Below are 17,311 nucleotides of genomic sequence, written 5' to 3' on the forward strand. Positions count from 1 at the left end.
CTTTTCAATTAGACTTCTGTACTCTAACTGTGCTAAACACAGTCAAGACTTCAAATCCATGTCAGGAATTCTGCTGAACTTCATGATTTTGTAGGTAGAAGTTATTTAAAAGCTTGAAGTTCTTGTGTCAAAAGTTTTAAACATTGGAGAGCATTCTTAATTATTTCATTCAGAAGTTATTCTTAGATTTTACATATTCAAAAATTCATCTGGTGGAAAACAGTACTAAGGATTTACCTAAAAATAATATGAAGATAACATTGATAATACAGCAGTTAACTGTAATAAATTATTTTATATAGTGAAAACATGGACATTTGCAGTTTAATCAGATATGATTAAATTGAATGAGCAATGACAGAGGCTCCTTGATCTCCTAGACCACCTTTTCTGTTTTGAAAACATCTAAAACTTTTCCTGTAAAGCTGCAGATCTCAGTATAGTGAATTTGCAGTAGGTTTTCTTTTGTTCTTTCCTATTTAATATGTATCTGTACTGCTTTTGTCTGAGATAGAATTAATTTTCTTCATAGTAGTTCTTTGGTGTTATGTTTTGGATTTGTGACTAAAACAGTGTTGATAATACAGGGAGATTTTAGCTATTGTTGAACAGAGTTTGCACAGTGTCAAGGCCTTTTCTGCTGGGGGTGCACAAGGAGCTGGGAAGGGTTATAGCCAAGACAGCTGACCACAACTGATCAGTGTCCCATATCATATGATACAATGCTTAGCAATAAAATCTAGAGGAAGAAAAAGGAAGAGGAGACTTTTGGAGTTATGGTATTGGTCTTCCCAAGCAACCATTATGCATGATGGAGCCCTGCTTTCCTGGACATGGCTGAACATCTGCCTGATGATGGGAAGTAGTGAATGAATTCCTCACTTTGCTTTGCTGGAGTGCAAAGCTTTTGCTTTACCTATTAAACTGCCTTTATCTCAACCCATGAGTTTTCTCACTTTTACCTTTTCAAGTCTCTCCTCCATGCAACTGTGGAGGAATGAGCGAGCAGGTGGGTGGCGCTGAGCTGCCTACTGGGGTTAAACCACAACAGTGCCTCAGAAAGAGTCCATGTAGCCCCAGACATTCGTAGACCAGAGACCAAAACCCATTCTTCCAGAACTAATGTTTGTTAAAGTGTGCCTCTTTTTGTCCTCGAGGTATGTTGCCATGTGTCTGAGACAATCTGGCATACTTTGATATTTCCAGTGACCTCATTCAATAGGGATCCATTAGAATAACAAAGGCACATTGAATCACTAGCAGCAGTGTTGCAATACACTCCTGATGTACTAAAGATTACATAGATTTGATCATATTGAGGACTAGCATCAAAAGCAACTTCAGAGTTGGCTGTTTGTTCCATTTGTGCAGCTAAGAACACACTGCAACATTGAATAGCTCCTTTGAATGGGGCCGCTAACAAAAAAAATTAATAGCAAAATTAAACACCAAAGAAAGATGAGGAGAGAGAGTATTCTTCACAGAAACAATAAATGGTGTACAGTTATAGTTTAAAACAAAATGGATATAATGTCTTTAATTTCAAACAAAGAATTATGTCACACCTTCTCTGTTAAATGTCAGGCCTCTAACTGTACCTTATTCATAGAAGCTACTAAATATTAATTAATGCTGCTGTGCAAATATATCTCACAAGGGCACTCTTTCTTCTCTTTGGCCCAATTTTCCTCATTTGCTTTGGTTAAAAGAATTGCTCTTAATACATTCTTTCTAATGCCTTTAGGAGTTGTTAGACTTAATTGTTTACATTATTTACTTCGATGCGTCCAATGTAACAAATGTTTTCCCATCAACATCCATCTACATATCTGTTTTATCAACATATGTTCATCAATATCAACATCCATCTAAATATATGTATTATTAACATGTCAGGTTTTACATGTACACATATTAGTTAATTTTCTTATTGGTTTATTAAAATAAATCTGAAAAATATAGTCATTCTCAAGAAAATGTATTAAACCTTGTAATTCTGTGAACTTTTATCAAATCCTAAATTATAAAAAACTATAAACTACATAAATCACTTGGCACTTTGCTTCTATGAGAAGCAATAGATCTGAGGTTCTCATGGGTTTTGAACTTTGTAGAAATCAGAGAGCCATGGCATCACAAAGAAACCACAATACTAGTGATCAGCTGAATGGCAGTATGTCATTCCTCAGATTAGCATCTCCTTTATCTTGGGCAACTGCTTCTAGTTCCCATTATATTCAGAATGATACTCAGCTATTTTTATTTTTTTATCAGCACAACTAGTGTGCATGAAATACATTACATATTTTTTACACATTTACATACACATACACTTATATGTATGTGCATAGAAAAAGCGTGTTAGTGTGTGTGTGTGTTCACATGCAAAGTACCACTGTAGCCACACATAAACACACTCCTCGTGATGTATCGAACAGGTTGTAGTTATCTGAGGCAGGAATAGTTTGTGGTCTTATTGCTAGAATTTATGTTTTTGTACTTGAACACACCCTACTACTTGCTTCCTCTGTAGCAAAAAAAAAAAAAAAAAAGATCAGATCTGTTCATCATGGCTGTCCATCTTTCTTTCTGTCCCACATAGTGCTCAGTCTGCTTTGGGTGCTGCAAAAATACAATTTGCTGGTTCATTGATGGTGTATTCAAACTGAACCATGCTGAAATACCAATCAAAACTGAAGAAAACTAGTGCTTTCAAACCAAAACAGCACTTCATAACCAGAATTGTCATTTCTGAGATCGCAGTGTACACAGGACCCTCTACTGAAATGTGCAGAAGACGAGCACTCTGTTAGACACATATGCAAACAAATTCATGCCAGAAATGATAAGCTTCCACTGCCAGTGACCTCTACAAAAGATAAGATTGAAATGATGTCTGCAGAAATAAGTAACATGGCTGAGGTAATAGAACTGGAATGGTCTACAAAGGCTATGTGAAGGACGGAACCTGGGTTTGTGAATTAAAAAAAGAAAAAGAAAATACTCTCCTAATATGTAGATTAAAAATTACTACATATTCTTGTCAGACACCCAAAGGCATACCTTTTAAAATGGCATTTAGAAGTGTTGGCACTCTACGAAAACAGATATTATAATATCTTTGAACTTAAAAAAAAAAAAATTGTGAATAAATTAAACCAGAAAAACAATGACAATTCATATGAGTTTGAGCAACACAAATATTTTTAAAAAGTGAGATAGAGAAGTCAATATAGAGAATGGGCCATCCCAAAGCACACTCAACAGTGCTACCTAGCCCCACAGTACAGTATATAAAAATGACTCCATTTATCAGTGTCACCCCTTGCGTTTATGTCATATTATGGGTTTCTGCAATACTGTATTTTGTATCACTAAATGCTCATTCTGACCAAGGGAAGGAGGAATGAATACAAAACTAACCCTTTTAGGCATAAAATTGTTCATTATTTTTACCTTTCCCTTTTTGTTGATAGAATCACAGAATAGTTTGGGTTGGAAGGGACTGTCAAAAGTCATCTAGTCCAAGCCCCCTGCAATGAGCAGGGACATCTTCAACTAGATCAGGTTCCTTAGAGCTCCATCGAGCCTGGCCTTGAATGTTTCCAGGGATGGGACATCTACCACCACTCTGGGCAACCTGTTCCAGTGTTTCACCACCCTGATTGTAAAAAATTTCTTTCTCATGTCTAGCTTGAATCCCCCCTCCTTTAGTTTAAAACCATTACCCCTTGCCCTGTTGCAACAGACCCTGTTAAAAAGCTTGTCCTGACCATATAGGCCCTTTTTAAATACTTGAAAGCCCGAAGCAAGGTCTCCCTGGAGCCTTCTCTTCTCCAGGCTGAACAACCCCAACTCTCTCAGCCTGTCCTCATAGGAGGGGTTTTTCAGCCCACTGATCATTTTTGTGGCCCTCCTCTGAACCCTCTCCAACAGGTCCATGTCTTTTCTGTATTGCGGATTCAAGAACTGGACACAGTACTCCTGGTGTGGTCTCACCAGAACACAGTAGAGGCACAGAAACGTGTCCCTCGACTTGCTGGCCTCACTTCTTTTAATGCAGCCCAAGATATGATTTGCCTTCCGGGCTGCAAGCGCACATTGCCGACTCATGTCCAATTTTTCATCCACCTGTACCCCCAAGTCCATTTCTACAGGCCTGCTCTCAATCCCTTCATCCCTCAGTCTGTATTGGTACCCCAACCCAGGTGCAGGACCTTGTTATATGTTTGACATGAGTGAAGCCTGCCTCCATGAATCCAATTCTTCCAATTCTTCTAATCCTTCACTAGGAGTTAGCCATTCTCAGCTCTCTCTGTTAACCTCACCCATGCTTCATAAGAATATTACTCCACCATTACACAGCAGGAAACATCTGCTTACACACAAATGTCTTTCATTTGTAGCTGAAATGTTTCATGGGGAAAATACAAAGCATTCTAAGTGTTTGGGATTTTTTAAACATTAACATAATCTATTTACCCAACTGCTGGTTTCCACGGAGTATGTAAAAGATGAACTTCTGTCCTTTTTCCAATTCCTTTTAATAAGTTTGTAACTATTCTTTCCACAGGTCTTGTTCTTATATGTACAAGACAGACCCACATTTTCATTTGACTGGTGGTAGTCTTGCCCTTTATCTTCAGAGTGATAGTTTTTGCTGTATAAAGCCTCTAACACATCCACTATGTATTCAGAAGTTTTGCTCAATATATTATTAAAATGGTAATAAAAAGACAGTCATTGTACTACTGCCAGCAAAATCCATCACCATTTTCTTTCTTAGAGTGTGATGCTTTAATTTATATATAATAACCAGTTTGAAATAGAATTATAATCATAAATAACATTCACGCATAAAGTCAATGACTTGATTAACTTTTACAAGCACAATTGGACATTTTGACTAAAGAACTTTTTTGGTAGGTGCAGGGAGGGAAAGATTGCTTAGATCCCCCTAACCTTTCTCTTCTGTCCTCTCTTCTTTGCCCCTCCAACCCTGGAGAGGCTAGTATAGGTCTTCATGGTAGTTCCTTAAAGTACCAGGCAAAGTTTTTCTCACTGACACTAAAGGTGAGATTTTCAGAAGCACTCAGCCTTGATTAATCTCTGCTCTCATGGATGTCAGTGGTAAAACGAGGTCAGTAGAGTAATTATTTCACAGCTGAATGCCCACAGTAGATGAGAGTTGCCCTCTTTTTTTTTTTTTTAACTTCAGGCTCTCTAGAATTCCTGCATCTATCCATTTTTATGCCTCTGAATCATACAGTCCCAGAGGGGCAGTTATCTATAAAATGTGCAAGGTCATCCACATGGAGATTCTCCTCCAACCTGTTTGCTTTTTTTTTTTTGAGGGTGTCTCTGAAGAAAAAGATGATATAAGTCAGTGTAATTCACAGTGTTTTTCAGAAAGCAACACTGAAATACAGAGGTGAAACCAAAGAATTGTAATCTTGAGACTAGGTTTCACATTTCAAGCAAGTAATGTACCTCTTTGGTGAATAAAAGGTTAATAGACGCAGAGAAAAAAAATCGTCTAAGTGCACTTATTTGACAAAAGAAAAATTAAACATGTGCAGTGCATCATAGCAGAAAGGAAAGGTGAAGGTGAAGGTTAAAGGATAATTAGCTTGAATGGTAACCTTGCTTGATGAATTTCACTTTCCAGACCAACAGATGATAAATCACACAACATGATCAAACAAATCAAAATGACAAACCTCATAAAATGAATACTTTAAGAGGAAAGGAGCTCAAATGGCATGAACTACAGGACTGACTGTTGTGTTAAGAGGGTTAGATTATCAGAGGTTAAACACCCTTGCGTTCCAGCTTGTCCTCAGTATTTTCTCTGGGGGCTGGGTGCAGCTGAGGTTAACTCCTGAGCACTGCCCAATTACACCAAATGACCTAAGTCACCACTATGAGTCTAATCGTACTCAACAGCCAGTCCAGCATTATGTTGAATTTACATGATTACAGATTCACTAATAGTGCAGGATTGGGTTGTGGTCATTGAATTTACGTGCTTGCACAAATTAATGAATAGTATAATATACACTATAAGTCTGAGCACATCCAATGAGAAATTCTCATGAATAGGTCCACAAATAATGAGGTTTATTAAAGCAACAAGTGTATGTTATTTTAGATGCTATTGATAAAATACACTGTCTGCAAAAATACACTTTATTTGCAAAAGATATGTATGATGACTATATAGTGCTACTAATGTGATTACAAATACGAGCTTGAAGTCTAAGTGTCCTGGGGAAACACTTTGTATAACCAACCGTGCAAATCTAATCCAAAAGCATCCTCAGCCCGCCAACTGATCCCAGAAGTCTGCAATGCTGATTCCTTGATTTCTCAGTGGTGCTGTCTTCCTTATCTTTCTCCTGTTGCTAGGGTATTTCATACTATTTTCTACATTTAGGTGGAGCTTGAGTGACTCTAGGCATACATACCTTTGTTATTGATTGGTGTAATTATTCTACACTGATCCACTCAAAATGTTTAACCTTCACAAGGTCTAGTATCCTTTTCACTGCCACAAAGTAGAATAATTTTCATTAACATATAATAAGCCAGTAATGCATGTCACCACAGTGACTACAGAAATATTCAAGAATAAAAGAAAAAGAACTATACTATGTAGTTTGTTCATTTCTTCTACATATGGATTTTAATATTTTTTACTGGAGTTTTATTCCATCTGTAGAATTCTGTGACATAGAGTTTTACATCAGTCACTGCATTAGGACCCAAGAAGTTCTTTTCCCACTGAGCTCTCTTTTTATGACTTTGTGCAAGTTATTTGAGTGTATTTGTTCCTTTTTTTCTCTAGGACAATGACAGCCAGACATAAAAAGATTACACTTTGTCATCAAGACTGAATTGTTAATAGTGGATGCTTATGGTAGAGAGGTGTAGTTCCATGAGACTCAGATACGTATTAAAAAGTTCTGCCATGTATTGTTCCTGTTCTGCAGTGATGATTATTTAGTTCTAAGGCTTTCCGCTAATTAATTCTCTACTTACTGGCTTTAAAAATTAAAATCATTGAAAAATTGAACAATTCTCTGTTTTCAGAGAGAGCATGCTGCCCTCATGAAGAATAGAAACTTGTTAGTGAGGTAAAATGTTAAACCATCAGACTGATAAGTATTGTTGTTTCGGTTTGGTTTGGTTTGGTTTTCCTGTTTGTTTGTTTGGTTTTTGTTTTTTTTAAACTAAGGTTGCAGCCACATTATTGGAACACTCCTACCTGGTACAAGGAGTCCAGTCTTCATACTATCTGGGAACCTGTGTTCCTTTCTGAATTAACTGTGTCCTGTCCCTTTGCAGCTCTATGTAGGCACTTACGGAAGAATTCGTGCCAGCATTCACCCTGCCATGCACAAAGATACACCACTCCAGATTCGGTTCTGCTGTCCAGGTCTCTGAGGTTATCCCAGTGAACCCTGAGATCTTGCATGCTCTTTCAAGTTTCTTCTCTGAAAGGGTTGTCAAGCATTGGAACAGGCTCCCCATTTAAGTAGTGGAGTCACCATTCCTGGAGGTATGTAAAAGACATGTGGACATGGCACTTAGGGACATGGTTTGGTAGTGGACTTGGTTGTGTTAGGTTAATGGTTGGACTCTATGATCTTAAGGGTCTTTTCTAATGTAAATTAGTCTGAAAAAAAAAATAGCATGTTTTTGTCCCACCATTCACATGTCCCACTTCCAACATTATATGACAGAAATGTACCTATGACAAGCATCAAGCAATCTTCTCATTAGTATTTTAAACTAGAAGGAAATGGAATAGGTACAAAGGGAGGCAACTCAAATCTGAGAGTGGACATGTGTTGACTGGACAGTCAGTCTATGTCTTGATGATGCGCTCATGGCTAGTTCTCTTTTCCACTACCAGGATGCATTCCTCTCCTCCTAAAAGACAAAGCAGATATATGATTAGTCCATCACACTGAAAGGACAAGACAGCTCTCTCTCTTACCAGATCACACGAAAACTTCCTTTTTTCACAGTCCATGTTACCAGCTGCAGATAAAGAGCATTTCTTGTAAAGGATTTCCTGCTTTCCCAGGTTCGTGAGTGCTTACCAACAGTTGGTATGTTCATATCTATTCATATCACCAACAAATGTTTATGGAACACAATCTATTAAGGAATGGGTCAGATCTAAGCATCTATATACACAGCTGTAAAATATAGACTCAGAATGCAGGAGTGCTCAGAGTCTGGATCTATAATGCCAAGCGTCATTTCAGACTCCAGCAATGACTTACCTTCATGGAAACATTGAATGAGAAATCTCTGTTCTTAGGCTGTTCCAGCATAAATTCCAGAACCCTGCAGATTCCAGAAGGATTGGTGATAAGCTGGCTGAGTGATACCTGGGAGTCTTTTCTGTTTAAGATTTAGCATGACTAAAAATATGTAACAGAAGAGTGGTATTTCCTGGTCCAGCTAAAGAAGCTTCCATGAGCAAAGCCCCTAGCACTCCAGCATTTGTGCTTGCAATCTCTCTGTGAATCCGAAGACTTTCCTCTCTTCCATTCCTAGGCTGAGACTTTCTATAATCTAACAGCACTGCAATTCCACTGAATTGTTACAACATGTACTGGCTTAAGGGAAAGAGGATAGTGAGTACACAGGTTTGGTTATGTGATTAATGTATTTTTAATTTTTTTTGTAAGAAACATAACTTAATTTATGCATTTTGAGAGCTTTTGTTTAAAAAATGGAAGACATAATACATAAAGATTTCTGAAGCCCTTGACACTTCATGTCTGTAGGAGTTTAGCTACCTCCAGGAAGGACAGTGTGCAGGTAATGTAGACAGCATCAAGAGAGCACTTCTGGAGACAAGAGGTCACGTGAGAGATCCACAAGTTAGAACTAATGTTTTCTTAAAGGGTAGATTTAAGAGAGTTATTTTCCCAAGCATATCAGACCCCAAGTCTTGAGACATAATATTTCCTTGCTGGACTCTGCCTCATAGGAGTTAGGTTTGGTGGAAAGAGACAGAATTAAATATTGTATTTTGAGAATGGAGCTATGTTCACTGGTAAATGAAGTGAAGAAGCAGTGTTTACAGTTGTATAAGGTGAGTGTTAAAAGTGCATGTAAGCAGGTGATTTTCTGAACCTCCCATCCTGTGAGTCAGGGCCACTGTCTGTGCAGAAAGGGCTACACACATAGACAGCCATACCATATGAAAAACCTCTTCTCAAGAATCCCATCCCAGCCTGTGGGATACTGATATTAAATCAGATTCAAAATTCACACTGTGGCAAAATTACGCAATGAGACAACCAGAATACTTGATAGCAAAAGAGAAGCCAGCTGAAATTCCAAGAATCCTATAAGGTGCAGCATAGGCACCATTAGCCACAGTATAAATGGACAGTTTATCACTGTACTTCTGTCTAGGAGAAGGAGGACACTGTTTTACCTGAATGAAAGACCATCTGATCAAAACTTATTTAGAAGTTAAATAAGCATAGATAGACTGTCTCTTAGCTGGATCTTGAATTAGCACTGAAGAATCCAAACCATGTGAGTATTTTTAAAACTTCAGAAATAACAGTAAGAATGTAGATGACCTGAATAATGAAGCTAAATGCCTGACTGTAGCCTAGATTGACTAATTCCCCATGGTCTGATTCCTATTTGACCAACTAGGAGTGGCAGCCCTTCATAGCACAGTCATGGCTGTCTTGTCTACAGCCATAAATGTCATGAAGGTGTTTGTCTGGCATTGTGGAATAAGCCCTGTAACTGGGCCTTCTCCCAGGTGTGGAGAATAATATCAGCAAACAAGCTGGAGTTTCAGCAGAGCCTGTTAAGCATGGTTACAAGACAGATAGGGCTGAAGAGGTGTAGTGGGATGGATCTCATCCCATTACTACAGTCCTTCTGGTATATTCTCAATATCCATGAGGTATTAACCAGAATGATTGCTTGTTTTTATACATCTGAGTGCAAAAGTAAAGTGATTAAAAAGCTCAGAGGACAGAGCATTATGTTAGTATAAAAAATAAATAGAGAAGATTTAAACAGCAGTTCATTCTACATCTGAAGCAGGTATGTGCCACAAAAAAAGTAAAACTCAGCAGATAATACTATATCTCACAATAGCTAGCCCTGAAACACTTGATGTGTTTAATAGTTTCCAGTCAACTCAAGCAGATGGATCTAAACTGTAAAAGCATGTTACGGAAATTAGAACATTACTGCACTCCATTAGAAAATGAAATGCACACAAGAGAAACATTTTTTATCAGAGGATACAGCAGGAAGGTGATATCATCAAAGTGTTTGTGGCTGATCTAAAGCTGAAGAGCAACAAGGGAATGAGGAGAGGGAAGGAGAGAGGAAAGGAGACAGCTTGAGTGTCTGATAAGAGATGGAATCACATCAAAGATGAGAGGAGGGAGTGAAACTCAAGAGAAAATAAAAATTGACAGTGAAAGATACTCGAAGCTGACAATCTGCTAGATTTTATTAGACAAGGAAATCTTCAAGTCCAGGCTGAAATTCTGCTATTTACAATAAATGCTTGGAAAACATTAAATAGTATAAGGTTTTTACAGCTTTTTTTTTTTTTTTTAAGCAAAGATATTGGACAGCATAACCAAATGATGAAACCATTCAATACGAGTTTATTCACTCGTCATAATTTTATTTCCTAAAATAATACTTCTTTTTCCTATTTAAGTATTTTTCTATGGTTGTTCAGGGATATAAGTGAGGATATTTACTTTTTCTTAATTTGGGGTTGTCCTGGTTTTGTTAAGAACAAGTTTCTCTTTTAGTGAATTTTCCCCTGTCTGCAGAGTCCAGTCCAGGACTTTGGGTGCCAGCCCTACATCTGCCAGAGCAGTTGCCGGGACTTTCAAGATTGGTTTTGTATATTTTGTATTATTTTCTCTATTTCTTGTTGGTAGCAATAGTAAAACGTTTTTAATTTTTCCCAACTCTCTTCTCTCTGTCCTTCTTTCCCTCCCAATCGCCTGTCCTTAGTGGGAAGGGAGGAGAGGGAGGGGCCGAAGGGGGAAGAGAGGGGAAAGAGGGTTAACAATACATCTGCCACGGTTTTATTGTCACCCCGCAATCAAACCACAACAGATAATTGGTGCCCAACGTGGGGCGCAGAAAGGGTTAAAATTTGGCACTAAAATGTAGTAAATTTGGAGATTTTTGTCTTTCCCAGTGCTCTGACGTACCTTTCAATTTTCTTGGCACGGTGCCAACTCATAGAGTTGTGAGACTCGTGGATCTGTGTGCTTCAGACATTATCTACTGGTATTAAGGCAGAGTGAATTACATTGTTTTAAAGATGCTGTGGCCTAAGTTGTATCAGTTATTTTGTACACTGTGTTCCATGGTTCCCTACCTGTGTTGGGCATTCTTCGTGAATCGATGTGTATATTATGTAACAACAAGAAACTGGATGATGGTTATGATGATACTGTGTGGTTTGGCATTGATTTACTTCATTATACTGCAGCCGATAATGAATTTCTACTCGTTTCTCCTTTACCTTGAAAAACCTCCAGGAAAGATAAAAGCAATACAACTATGTGTTTGCTAATTGGTCAAGCGAATCTTTAGAAAGGTTGACTAACAATATTTTCGCTTTCGCACTAGGGCAGTTTACAAATGTTTTTGAGAGCTTTGAATATCCTTGGAGCTTTGATAGAACTATGATGGTGCTATTTGGCTTGCTGAATGTGTGTCAGTTTGTGCTAGTGTTAAGAGAAATGAGGTTAAATAGGAGGTCTGTGTCTCTTTTGAGTCCTGAGACTTGCGTTGCGTCTGCTGAGGCAAAAAGCACTCCGAGCCGCTCGAAACGAAAGGCAGCTAAGGCTGCAGCTGCAGCCCCTGCCGCCCTGATCGCAGACACTGCGGTGGCTTCACAGGCTCAGGCTTCGGCTGCCAAGGTCGCTGCTGCCTCCTCCACTGTAGATACTGTTACTCCTCCAGCCTCAAAGGCTAACAAGGCAGCCCCTCCTTCCTCACACACTGGGCACTGTTGCTGTTGTAATCATAACAACCACTGTGATTATGTCAACGCCGGTGACAGTCATTCAGACTCTGGAAATAATTCAAAGGATGGTGACCCCATATCTGCATCAGTTGCCGGCTGTAAGAAAGTCACAAGAAAGACTACTCGTGCTGCAGGTGATGGCAAAGGGCTAGCAGGTGATGGCAAAGGGCCAGTAGATGATGGCACAGGGCCAACATCAACTCAAGGGGCATCATCAGCGCAGGGAGGAGAGGAAGTGACCACTACTCGGTCCTTTTCTCCAGGTGAACTGAGAGATCTGCAAAAAGACTTCAGTCGTCGTGAAGGCGAGAATATTGTAACCTGGTTGCTCCGATGCTGGGATAATGGGGCTGAAACAATAGAATTGGAAGGTGGTGAAGCCAAGCAGCTAGGATCTCTGTCAAAGGATTCTACCCTTGATAGGGCAATTTCAAGAGAGCACAACCCCACTACCCGCTGGACCTGACTCCTGACAGCTATGAAAGTAAGATTTCCCTACAAGGAAGATTGCATATGCACATTAGGGAAATGGAATATTATGGAGAGAGGTAACCAGTTCCTGAGAGAATTAGCTGTGCAAGAGATCATCTATTTTGGGCCAAACAGCCAAGAGGGGACAGACCCAGATAGAATTGATTGTCCACGACCTATGTGGTGCAGATTTTACAAAGTGCAAAGTGGGTTACTGATGTGACTGAGCAGCTCTGAGACTACGAGGACAGCCTTGCTGGTTCTCTACCGGCTTGTGTCTCTGCTGTGGAGAGACTGTGTGAAAAATCTGATGACCGGTTTGAAAAGCTGTTGCAAGAAATCAAAGCACTCAGAGAAGACACGTACCATTCATGACCTGCACGAACCTATGTTTCAGCTATTAGGAGAAGGCGCTTCCAATCCCAAGAGAGAGGACGGAGGCAGTCCACAAAAAGAGGTTCACTGTGGTTCCTCCTGCGTGAGCAGGGAGAAAACATGAATAGATGGCATGGAAGACCTACCTCAGAACTTCAAGAACGAGTACGTGAGTTAAAAGGAAAAGCTGGCTGCTCCAGTTTACAAAAGGGGCAGAAGAGATTCTGATGCTCTTGAAGGAACCTCTAATTCATACCCAGAGACTGTGCAAAACAGAAATTAGAGGGGCCCTGCCTCCAGCCAGGCGGAGGAAAGGGATAACAGAGCTTATTGGACTGTACAGATACGATGGCTTGGTACAACACACCCCCAGGAGTACAAAGCTTTGGTGGACACTGGTTCTCAGTGCACGATAATTCCTTCCAAGTATAAAGGAACACAACCCGTCAATATTGTTGGAGTGACTGGGGGATTCCAGGAAATGACTGTTGTAGAGGCTGAAATGAGCCTAACTGGAAAAAACTGGCAAAAGCATCCCATTGTGACTGGTCCAGGTGCTCCGTGCATCCTTGGCATAGACTATCTCAGGAGAGGGTATTTTAAGGACCCAAAAGGGTATAGGTGGGCATTTGGTATAGCAGCTGTGGACACTGAGAATATTGAACAGCTGTCTGATTTGCCTGGTCTTTCAGACGACCCTTCTGTTGTAGGACTGCTGATGGCTGATGATCAGCAGGTGCCAATTGCTACCACGATGGTGCATCGCCGGCAATATCGCACCAATCGAGACTCTTTGATTCCTATCCAGAAGTTGAAAGCCAGGGTGTGATCAGTAAGACTCGCTCACCTTTTAACAGCCCGATTTGGCCAGAGCGTAAGTCTAGTGACGAGTGGAGACTAACTGTAGACTATCGTGGCCTGAATGAAGTTACGCCACCGTTGAGTGCTGCTGTGCCTGATATGCTAGAACTGCAATTTGAACTGGAGTCAAAGGCAGCCAAGTGGTATGCCACCATTGACATTGCTAATGCATTTTTCTCTATCCCTTTAGCAGCGGAATGCAGGCCGCAGTTTGCTTTCACCTGGAGGGGCATCCAGTACACATGGAATCGCTTGCCCCAGGGGTGGAAACACAGTCCTACCATCTGCCATGGACTGATTCAAACCACGCTGGAAGAAGGTAAAGCACCAGAACACTTACAATATATTAATGACATCATCGTATGGGGTGACACAGCGAAAGAAGTCTTTGAGAAAGGTGAGAGAATAATTCAGATTCTTTTGGATGCTGGTTTTGCCATAAAACGAAGCAAGGTCAAGGGACCTGCATGAGAGATTCAGTTTTTAGGAATAAAATGGCAAGATGGCCGTCGTCAGATCCCGATGGATGTGATCAACAAAATTGCAGCTATGTCTCCACCTACTAACAAAAAGGAGACACAGACTTTCTTGGGTGTTGTAGGTTTTTGGAGAATGCATATTCCTGACTACAGCCAGATTGAGAGCCCTCTCTATCGAGTGACTCGTAAAAAGAACCAGTTAGTGGGGCCCTGAACGACAACAAGCCTTTGAACAAATTAAGCGTGATATAATTCATGCAGTGGCCCTTGGACCAGTTTGGACTGGACTAGATGTTAAAAATGTGCTCTACACTGCAGCCGGAGATAATGGTCCTACCTGGAGCCTCTGGCAGAAAGCACCAGGAGAAAGCCGAAGTTGACCCTTAGGTTTTTGGAGTCGAGGATACAAAGGATCTGAGGCCAACTATACTCCAACTGAAAAGGAGATACTTGCAGCTTATGAGGGAGTCCGAGCTGCTTCAGAAGTGATTGGTACTGAAGCACAGCTCCTCCTGGCACCTCGACTGCCGGTGCTGAGCTGGATGTTCAAAGGGAAGGTTCCCTCTATGCATAATGCAGCTGAAGTTACGTGGAGTAAATGGATTGCATTGATCACGCAACGAGCTCGAATTGGGAGTCCCAATCGCCCAGGGATCTTAGAAGTGATTACAGACTGGCCAGAAAGTAAAGACTTTGGGATGTCTCCAGACGAGGAGGAAGTAACACGTGCTGAAGAAGCACCACCATATAATACCCTTTCAGAGACTGAAAAGCAGTATGCACTATTCACAGATGGATCCTGCCGTCTTGTAGGAAAACATCGAAGGTTGAAAGCTGCTGTGTGGAGTCCCACGCGACGAGTTACAGAAGCCACTGAAGGACAAGGTGAATCTAGTCATTTTGCAGAAGTAAAAGCCATCCAGCTGGCCTTGGACATTGCTGAACGAGAAAAGTAGCAAATACTTTATCTCTACACTGACCCATGGATGGTAGCAAATGCCTTGTGGGAATGGCTACAGCAATGGAAGAAAAGCAACTGGCAACATAGAGGTAAACCTATTTGGGCTGCCACATTGTGGCAAGACATTGCTGCTCGGCTAGACAGACTGCCTGTGAAAGTTCATCATGTAGATGCTCATGTGCCTAAAAGTTGAGCCACCGAGGAACATCTAAACAACCAGCAAGCAGATCAAGCTGCTAAGATTGAAGTAGATGAAGTGGACTTGGACTGGCAACATAAAGGTGAACTTTTCCTAGCTCGGTGGGGTCATGATGCTTCAGGTCATCAAGGTAGAGATGCAACATATAAATGGGCTTGCGATCAAGGGGTGGACTTAACTATGGACACTATTTCACAGGTTATTCATGAATGTGAAACTTGTGCCAAAATCAAACAAGCTAAAAGGTTAAAGCCTATATGGTATGGAGGGCGATGGTTAAAGTATAAGTATGGAGAGGCTTGGCAGATGGATTATATTACACTTCCACAAACACGTCAAGGTAAGCACTATGTACTCACAATGGTAGAAGCAACCACCGGATGGTTGGAAACATATGCTGTACCCCATGCCACAGCCCGAAATACGATCTTGGGCCTTGAATAGCAAGTCCTTTGGCGACATGGTACGCCAGCAAGAATTGAATCAGACAATGGTATTCATTTCAAAAACAGTCTTATAGACAATTGGGCCAAAGAACATGGTATTGAGTGGGTGTATCACATTCCATATCACGCACCAGCTTCAGGGAAAATCGAAAGGTACAACGGTTTGTTAAAAACTACGCTAAAGGCACTGGGTAGTGGAACCTTTAAAAACTGGGATTCACATTTAGCAAAAGCCACTTGTTGGTCAACACTAGGGGATCAACTAATTGAGCTGGGCCTGCCCAATCAGAACTTCTATGTACTGTAGAAGGAGATAAAGTCCCTGTAGTACACATGAAAAATATTTTAGGAAAGGCAGTCTGGGTTACTCCTGCCTCAGGTAAAGGCAAGCCCATTCGTGGGATTGTTTTTGCCCAAGGACCTGGCAGCACCTGGTGGGTGATGCTTAAGGATGGAGGAGTTCGGTGTGTACCTCAAGGGGATTTGATTCTAGGTGAAAATATTCAATACTGAACTGCATTATGTTAATTGACATACTAACAGTGTTTAATAAGTGTCTTTCAGATCAAGACAGTGGTGATGAAACCAGAGCTAGCCTCTATGAGTGGCGCCCGACAACTTCTTCGAAGTTGATGTCTTTAACCCACAAAGAGTGGTCATGAGATGCACTAGATGTATCATTTTTTCCTGCCCTGGGAGACTGTTGTGATAAATAAACTTAATGAACTTTTCGAAGGATGGACCATGGACTAAGAGAATGATGAATTACACTTGTATGTATGTACATATATGTATATATATATAGTAGTAATTAATTAGATTGTATTGATAAGGTCTAAGTATGCTGTGAATGGCATGTCATAAGGGGTGGAATGTCCTGGTTTTGTTAAGAACAAGTTTCTCTTTTAGTGAATTTTTCCCTGTCAGCTAAAGTCTTCTTACTAACTGCAGTTTTCCTGAAAGTTAGGTACATGTTTTGGTAGACATAGCAATGGAATGCAAGGTCATTGATAATGATGCATCCTGCAAGATGTGCAAGCAGGAGGTGAACTGAAAAATTAACCAACTAAAGTATTCCATCCCATTCACGTCATACTTCATATAAAAGTGGCAGATCACGAGGATCTCGTCCCTTTTTCCTTATGGCTGACATTGGGAGAGGACCTTGCGAGTCGTCCCTGCGAACTGAGGCCTAGTGACAGACTGAATCCAGTTCTGGTTGGCTGCAGAGTCCAGTCCAGGACTTCGGGTGCCAGCCCCACATCTGCCGGAGCAGTTGCTGGGACTTTCAAGATTGGTTTGTATATTTTGTATTATTTTCTCTATTTCTTGTTAGCAGCATTAGTAAAACATTTTTAATTTTTCCAGCTCTCTTCTCTCTGTCCTTCTTTCCCTCCCAATCGCCTGTCCTTAGTGGGAAGGGGGGAGAGGGAGGGGCTGAAGGGGGAAGAGGGGGGA

Source organism: Caloenas nicobarica, chromosome 3 (genome assembly GCF_036013445.1).
Source record: "Caloenas nicobarica isolate bCalNic1 chromosome 3, bCalNic1.hap1, whole genome shotgun sequence".
NCBI classification, from domain to species: domain Eukaryota; kingdom Metazoa; phylum Chordata; class Aves; order Columbiformes; family Columbidae; genus Caloenas; species Caloenas nicobarica.